The following is a 9133-nucleotide window of genomic DNA, read 5'->3' as shown; positions in this document are numbered from 1 at the left end:
GAGAAGTCATTGAAGGAACAGAGCCGAAGCATGTCAGACTCATTTGTTACGAAGCACGCACACATTACCAGGACACACTGGGAAACGGGGCGCTTGATTCCTGATTGCAAACCACGGTTTGCAGACTGGAAATTGGGGTTCTCCCAGTTTGCCAGTGAAATGCAGATTAGAGTTGACTGTGGTGATGATTAAGCCTGTGAGCTTTGGCTGATTTTTGCAACTTTCAGGACAAGCAGCCCCCGGACATATCGCCCTGATTATTGGAAGCTGTTCTTTCCTGTATTGTTTGATACTTCTTTGGCTCCCTGCTGATTAATCCAACATATGGTTGCTAAAATTATCTCTCACTGCTGTTTTTTTCTCTCTTTTGGAATTCATCCTCTGCTTCCCCATTTGCTGTCTCACCTGCTGACCCCAGCTCAAGCTGAGGGCCTTGGCCCTTGTGATCTTCACAGCGTGGCCTCCTTGGCCCTGGGTTGCAGGATCAGCACCCTGACAGCTTCCCGTCTCCTGCTGGTGGACTTGCACCTTCCTTTCAGCTTGCTGCTGGACAGAGGTGAGGCCAGAAAGGAAACCACCTCAGCTTCAGAAGCACATTTGAGTCCAACAGGCAATGCTTAAGGTGAGTAAGAGAGCTCATGGCGTTACCCACTCCCTGCTACTTCTCCTGTTCCTTCTCGGCTCACATGCACAGTGAGGAAGGGAAAATCTTCAGAGTCCCTCATGGGTGGGGATGTGGACTGAGACTGAAGATGTGAATTTGTAGAAATGGGGATTCTTTTCTTTTCCCCGTGGTGACGGTGTGCGCCAACATTTTGGTGTTTAAACTTACTCACAACTTGTGGCTGTTGGGCTTGTTGCCACCCGGTTTGGGCACAGCTGAGGGTTGGGTTCCCCCAGGGTGTCCCAGCCCTGTGTCCCAAGGGGGGTGATGGAGATACAGGGACGGTGACAGGGAGAGGGATGGTGACAGGAGGCTGGATGGCGTTACTGGGGCTGTCACCAGCCCCGAGCTGGACAGCACCTGCGGCTGAGCGCTGCCTTCCTTCTGCGGGGCGCGGCCGAACCCTGCCTTGGGTTCGTGCCTGTGGGGCCGTGCCCAGAACGGGGTTTTCCAGTCTGGCAACATTTTTTGGAGATGTCACAAAATTTCTCATTCTGCACGGGACAAAATCGAGCCCTGAGCCTCCCCCCCCCACCACGCACACCCACCCTGCCGTGCCCACCCTGCCTTCAGCACCGGCTGCGGAGGGAAGAGGGAGCCTCGGGCTGGCTGCTCTCCCCTCACCCCAAAATTTGGGGAGGGGAGGGATAAGGGGCATTTTGGGGGGGGCCGCAGCGCATTATCCCGGCAGGGGGCGGTGTGGGCTGGCGAGCCGGGCTGTGCCGAGCCGGGCGGGGCGGGGAGGGGAGAGGAGGGGAGGGGAAAGGAGGGGAGAGGAGGGGAGGGGAAGGAGCACAGCCGCCCCTCCCCCGCTTCCTCCTCCTCCTCCTCCTCCTCCTCCTCCTCCTCCTCCTCCTCCCTCCCCCGCGCCGGCGGCCCCGCGCCCGGCCGCCAGAGCCAGACTCGCCGCAGACAGGCGGCAGCCAGCGGGGCGGGCAGGGCGGGGGGAGGAGGAGGAGGAGGAGGAGGAGGAGGAGAGGAGGAGGAGGAGGAGGAGGAGGAGGCGGCGAGGCTGGGGATGAGTTGGAGGCAGCCGCGGAGCCAGCCGCGGAGCCAGCCCCAGCGCACCGAGGGAGGCTGCCGGGGGCGGCGGGCGCCCCGTCCGCTCGGCGGGGGCCGGGGGGAGGTGAGTGCGGGGGGAGCGGCTGGGGGGGCACCGGGGGGTGGCCCCCGGGGAGCTGATCGAGGCCGGAGCGCCGATCTCGCTGCAGGGTTTCAGGGGCTTGGGGTTTCAGGGTCCCGGGATTTCGGGGTCCCGAAACGACACCCCCCCCCCCCCCCTCCGGCAGAGGCCGCGCTCCGGGCAGGCAACTTTGGCAGGAAGGACAAGGAGCGGGGGGGCTGCCGCCTTGGCGCACAAATGACCTATATTTGACAAAGTGCCTCTCTTCCCCCCCACCCCTCCCTTTTTCTTTTTTCTTTTTTTAAAGTTTATTAGCAGAAGTGCAGCTCTGCTCGCCTTGGCTGCGTGCATCCCGCATCTCCGAGCCGGGCTCACGGCGTGTAGGTGGGCGCCGCTGGGGGTAGGCTTCACCGGGGAATAAACAGGAAACAGGCAAAACGCTGAAAGTAACTTTTTTATTATTATTATTTTTTTTTTCACTTGGAGGTACACCTTCTTAACTGGGTGCCCACAGCCGTGAAGGCTGTGCCGGGATTTTCCCCTCCAGGAAGGTTCAGAGCCTTTTGTGAGTCGCAAGTGATGGCTGTGCGAGAGAGCAGGGATCTGGTGAATGATTTTATACGCCGCTAGAAATAGCGTTTGGTGTCGTAAAAGTTTTATTGATTTGAAACGTGGCTATCTTCCTGGCAGGAAGGAAAACGGGGAAGTTGATCTGTTCTTGCAAAGAGAAAAACTTTTGCATTAAACGTGTGGGGAATGGGAAGGTGCACCATGTAGCATCAAGAGTGTGCAGCGCCTTCCGTCTGAGGCTAGCTAAGGAGGGAGAGAGTTTTCATCAGTAGGAAAGCCTGAGAGGCAATTACCGGTAGGCACAGACGAGGTAAGAACATAGATGCTGCCTAAGTACAGTAATGTACCTTTCTTTCTGGGAAGCGCCTTTGGCTTTTCATCCCTCAGCCCCTGAGTGGTGTTTGCATGGCAAAACTTGTGTTCTGCCTCCCCGCGTCGCTTCTTGGGTGAGGCTTGTAGGAAATAGACTCCTTGCAACAACCCAGAATTGGTTAATCAACGGGTGATGCGCTGTTGAGTAGAGATGAATAACTGTGCGTGTGGTGCACACGTGTATGGTCCCACTAATGAGAATATAAATATTAGGGCTTCGTGACTGTAAGCACCAGGGGAAGGTTGGCTGGGAACACAGCACGCTGGTGGGAAGCACTCTTGGGACCGACCTCCCCACGTCCACACTCGCTGAATAGTGATGGTGCTGTCCCCATCCATGTCTGTGCCGGAGTGGTAGCACCAGGTATTAAGTTACTGCGATACATAAAGCGAGCAGTGTGAGGAGGACTGACATCGGAATGCGCCAAGTATGCGGTTATGTGTAGAAGTAAAATTACACCTTTTTAGCTATTCTGCGTTTATATCAGCTTACTTAATTCTGATTCTTGGGTACGTGAAGACCATTGCTGCATACACATAAAGCACACTGGTATTCGCCAGTAAATTAAGAAGCCCGTGCAGGCCTAAATGATGATAAATGCGTAACACAGAATGAGTTAACAATGTGAGACAGTATATTACAGACCATTGGTTTATGTTAATTGAAACATTACAGACACTAGGCAGCGTTTGGCTGATGAAGCTTGAGTACAGCCTTCGATGGAAGCTGCAGGAGTAGAAGGAAATTGGGATTCAAGATTGAGGCATAGCAGAATTACATTTAGTGAGCTGCAAATCATTGAGCAGTAGTCTAACCTAACAGTTTAGAGATAACCTGTCCCTTTGTGATTTTTAAGCAGGTAAAATGCTGTTTTCTCTGCGTAGGACCATTAAGGCGAGACCTGAAAAGATGGGTTGTAGTTAGTTTTCTGCTCGCTGAAGGTACCGCGTCTGTCTTTATTTATTTATTTATTTTTGAATGAGAATGAAGTTTTCCCTCTAATTTTCTTGTCCAAACTTTAGTTCTCTTTTTTTACAGCTGCCCTGCAGTACTCTCTCTAGCGGCTGCTACCCTACCACCAAGAACTGGTTGCGCTTGAGTGATGCTGTCTAAAATCATTGGGAGTACTTTCAGGATATGTAAATCAGAAATAAGTAAATTATTATTAAAAAAAAAAAAAAGTGTCTGAGAGATTGTATTGAATTAAATTACTTTTGAGAGAACTGAAGTGCTAAAAAACATGTGCCTGCCCACCAACTCTTGTATTGGTGGAAATGGTTCTTGCATTTAACTTACGAGTGGCCTTGGAAAAGTTTTATTTTCATTTTCTTTTTCTTCTGTCTCTGGTTTCTAATGGTTTAAAACAGCTCCTTGCGAATGAATTGCCAGTTAGGAAATACAAATACTTCTAGGAGTATGGAGACGAATATCTTTGCAGATTGGTTCTGTGGTAACCGTGAAATTCTTCAATGGCACCAAGCTAGTATCAGCTGCTCGTTAAAGGCACTGATGCCAGAACAGTGGTGCATCAGTTGCTGGGAATCCAACCCTGTAGTGAAATGATTCATACATACACATTTTCTTTTCTCAGTTGACAGCTATTTTTAAGAATAGCCGTCTTGCCTAGAAGGTTGATGTCTAAGCAAAGGCAGCCTAGATAGCTAAAAATTTCTTTCCCACCAAACATAATCTTATTTTTGCCAGACTTCTAATATGTACACTAAAACATTTAAATGGAATTGGTTTTAATTGACTTCTTGTTAGCTCTCTGGTGCTAATTAGTCATTATAAAGGGATCATGATATTTTGGAACTGCTGTCAGGAAACCAGCAAGTTTTTGTACAAATCAAAGTGATGAGTTTGAAGTAAATGTCAGTTTAAAGGAATTTCTCTGTAAAAATGGATAGTGGTGTTTAAATGGTAGCAGAGGACTCGATTAGCTGAATAGCTTCGTGCAATTAATGGGATTCTCTGGGTACCTAAGTCTGCAGAAATAGTCTCAGAACAAAATAATGACACGTTTGTCCAGTGTCCTTTAACTTTTCCTGTGTGCTGTGCACGCAGAACGTTCCAGTGAAGGAAAGCTGTTGACCTTTTTTTTTCTCTTGTTTTTTTCTTTGCATTCTTCTGAACCATGTATTTGAAAGAGAAATGTAAGTTATTTATTTTAGAGAGGAGTTTTACATGCTTGCTTCTGAGACCGTCGGTTGAGTGATAGTAACTGTAAGGGGACTGCAGTAGAAAAGAAGCGTGCAAGTTCGAAAGAGTGATCACAGCATTACAGTGTTTTCTGTTCTTCATGCTGGCAAAATGTCTCTGTATTCATTATCTATATTTATTTAATGTATGCATTTCAGTAGCATATGCCTTGATTTAGCATATTTGGAATATGCTAAATGTAGGTGCATTTTGCTAAATGCTTTTTCTTATTGTTTAGTTAAGCGATGGAGATTTGCAAGTACCCATATCACCATTCGTTATCACTCAGCATAATAGTAGGTAAATTTAATCTTCCTGATTAAGATTGTTTTGGTCACAAGAGACAAGGGAGTGAAAATGAATCATTTTCTTGATGTTGTGCTGGGTCTGTGCCGTTCATATCTGCCTTTCTTTTCTCTAAAATCCTATTACAGACAGTACTCTGACCTTTTAAATGATCTTGCTCTCCATCAAACTTTTCTTTCAGATCGGAGACAGAAATTAGGAAGAACCTAAATGCAATTTCTCTTCTTATTGCCAGTGGAGAGCTTTCCTAGATTTGAATTAAGCTTTCTTTGTGCCAAATGGTTGACTTTTCTTGAATAAAATCTCTTTAGGGTATGCAGAAAGTCCTCTGGTTAATATATTGGCATTCCCAGAACCCACTAAAACTTAGGCAGGTTGCCAGACACCACTTAATGAGGATGCCTAATGTCTGGCACAAATCTGCATGAAAACCAGCAAAGAAGCTGGGGGTGGAAGCGAGTGCAGTGGGGAGAGGGCTGGGAAAGCGACATGTCCACACCCACTGGTTATTTTTTCACGTCTGCATTTTGCAGATACAACTGATCAGAAATCTTCTCTGCTGGATTTTGGAAACTTGCAGGGCACGACTTTGGATGTTCCCCATCGAGGTAGCTGTGTTCACTTGGGTTATTATTTTATTGTGGAAGTAGTTTATGGGCTAGGGGATTTAGTTTCTGTGGAGAGCACCAGAAGAGGATGGGAAATTATAGTGGTTTTTGAGACTTATCTGCTAAAACTGAAAAGCACTTGCAAATGTTGTTAGTTTGGGGAACAACACAAGCTGGCGATTGCCAGCATCCATGTAGAAAGGCTGGTGAAGTTGCAGGCAGGGATACATGAACTGCTGCTGCCAGAAGAGTTGTGTGCAATGTGAACCTGTGGCGTGGTTCTGCCTGATGCGACTGTGCCTCGGTTTTGCTGCATGTTAAGCAGAAGTGCAGGTATAGTAGACTTTTTGACCTGATGGCAAGATACCTTTAAAAAAAAAAAAAAAAGTTCAAGCTGAGGTATTTTTCCATTTTTCCATGTTAGAAGCATAATAAATTATTTTGTGTAGAATCAAATGCTTGGCCCTGAGGGTTGGAACTGATAAACCAAGGTCAGCTATATTCTGACCTAAACATTATATCAGACATTTAAAACGTAAACATTTTCAGCATTTTTCCCAGGCTTTAGTCTCTCCCTTGCTCAGTGAAAAAGCAGTAGTCCTATATCAACATCTTTAAAGTAGATAAGCAAATTTATAGTATAGGCAAAAATAAAGTCGTATAGGCAAATTTAAAGTAGGTAAAAAAGTAGGTTCATAGGCATGATTGAAATATTTTATCCAAAGTATTTCTTTTAACTCCAATGGGAGGATTTACTGTTGTTTGTTTGTTTTTGCATGTTACTGAATTCAGAAATGCATGTGCTTGTTCTTCTTTTTCCAGTATGAGTTTCAATTGTGCAGTTTTGGGGAATTATTCTTAGGAGGAATTTTGCTCGCTAGAGTAATAGCAAGTGTCTCAAGTATGCATTTTGATTGGACTAAATTATAATTTCCTGGTTGGTTTCACTAAGATGAGGCAATACATGAAAGTTTTAAAGTCTTTGAACTTTAATTGCAGTGGAAAAAGGGACAAGCGTATGGAGTCTTTGGAGAGTTGTATGGGAATCTTTAAGTAGGGTGTTACAAAATTTTATCTGTGTTGACACTAATTCTTAGGTGTCTATAAGGTGGAGGAAACGTGGTGAAAGTGGAGGACAGTGTGCCCACATTTTTGCACCAACATATTTAGGATTAGTACAGAAAGGTGGGACTGCATCTCCTTGAAAAGCCCCACTGCTCGAATGCTGCACATGGGAATGGGATGTGTTAAGGAAGTGTCTTCAGGAATTGCATTGTGTTTGCATCTCTTAGTACTCTTGATTTCTTCCATGCTAAGCACCCTGGTGCCCTTTTTCCTAAAAATGGAAACTATCAATGAATCTGTTTCTCAAAAATACTTATTCATGATATTGAACTTGCTGTTGTCTATAGAAGTCAAGTTTGGAGATTTTCATTCATTTGGTGTTCAATATACCATTTTGTTCATATGTTCTGAAGTTGTCTGTAAGAGATGTAATGGCTTTCAGGCAAGAAGTGCTCTTATGAAGAATTTTATGATAAGTATCTTGAGGTTTGAATGATTCTACTTTAATTCTTGACCACTGAATATATTTAAGTCACAATTTTAGACAATAGTATACAATTCTGTTAGAATGCATGATAGTGCTTAGTAAAGACAAGTCTAAGCTCTCTTCAACATTGAGAAAAGGCTGGAAACCTTGTCTTCTTGTGGAGAAGTCCTGGTTTTACTCGGAATTCTGAAATAAGGGTTGACTCATCTGTCTAGTAGTGTCCAGCATATGCCAGTATAAGGCTACTGTACCTTGTCTTTATTTTTTTGTGTCCAGTACTTGCAAGCATCTTCAAACAGAACAGTTCTTAAAACACAGCTTCTGCTCTTCTTGATTCCAGAGGTTATTAGAAGGAAAATGTGTGATTCTTTTTTAGTTCTGTTTTTCTGTGGTCTAACTGAGCCTATTATTTTGGCTTCTCACACCTGTAACCTACTTGCTCTCCATTTCATAGAAGGAAAGGAGGGGGCAGTCTGTGACTGAGATATGAAGCAATCTCTTTAACAACCCTCTTCTTCCACTGAGACTTTTGTGAAATTGTTACTGTGTGTTAATTAAGAGTGATCCATTATTACTTTGGACTTGTAAACACCTTTAAACATTCCATTAGGTGTTAATGACACATGAAGCAAGAATTAATATAAATTTGTTATAGTACATCCCTACTAGATATACGTCTTTGTAATTGCCTTACGTATAATTGTTACACCCAACTGTTGGGTGTAAGTGGTGTTGCTTCATTTTCTGCTTTTGCTTAACCATTAGTTATGGTGTCAAGTGATACTAAGAGCGTATTTTGACCTGTATTATATGGAATTTCAACTGGACATTTGCTATGGTTTGCTTGGGATTTTTGTAAGACAGAAGTGAGTTGTTGCCTGCCTTCTGCCCTATGGGTCAGAGCTGAGCAGCACAGCAGGAGGTGTTTGATAGGAGATGATGTGAGGAACACTTAAAAATAACCTAATTTAATCTCCATAGCCGTTGAACTGGCGCCTTCTGTGAATTACCTAATAGGTATATGTTCCTCTCTCATAATTTTACCTTAATGGATGACTGGTTTTGTAGGTTTTACCTAACTAGTGTTAAGCAAAATGAAATCGAATGTTTGTTAAAATAATATATATATATATGTGTCCAGATAAGATACAATACTCCTAAATTAAAGATTGCAGCCGCTCATATAGAAGCCAGGCTTGGGCTGACTAATAGCCCCTGTCGGCCAGAGCACTTGATGTGTAGATGTTTTTGTTTTACAAAAGTTTTGTGTTAATTATGATTCTTCACCAAACTCGTATGGGTAGTAGAAGGGGAAGGGGCTCTATAAATATTTCCAAAATGTATGTTTTCTGTGTTTGTGACTCTTTCACATTCCTTATACTGTTTCAGTAACCTTCCTAACAGGTTTCTAGAAACAGCACGTTTGAGATTAACTTCTCGCAAATACTCAATTTTCACTTAAAATGTCTTGTGTTATGAGTTAACTTTATTTTGTTGGGAAGTGTAAAGCAATCCATCCATCCAATCAGAACAGCTTGCACTATGTTGAGTACAGGTACTGTTTGGTGCTTACTTTCACATAGATTATAATAATAATATTTTTTTTTTTCAAAAAGCTACCATCTGTTGATGAACAGAAATACTGCCAATGTTTGTCAAATGTATGCTTTATCTGACCTGTTCTACTTAGCACCTTATGGCAAAGCTTTCTCATCAAAGCAATTTACAATTTACTTTA

General features: G+C 44.2%; 1 protein-coding gene across 1 annotated transcript in view; it reads left to right on the top strand.

Moving 5' to 3' along the window:
• The first annotated feature begins 1678 nt into the window (after positions 1–1678).
• Positions 1679–9133, top strand: part of LDLRAD4 (low density lipoprotein receptor class A domain containing 4) — a 282754-nt gene continuing 275299 nt past the window's right edge. The window contains exon 1 of the mRNA XM_082753635.1: positions 1679–1790. The gene's annotated coding sequence lies outside the window, so the exon portion shown is untranslated. The remainder of the gene's footprint in view (positions 1791–9133) is intronic.

This window comes from Aythya marila (assembly GCF_965140915.1).
Source record: "Aythya marila genome assembly, chromosome: 2".
NCBI classification, from domain to species: Eukaryota; Metazoa; Chordata; class Aves; order Anseriformes; family Anatidae; genus Aythya; species Aythya marila.
Note: the sequence above shows the minus strand (reverse complement) of the source record. Positions and strands in the feature narration are given on the sequence as shown.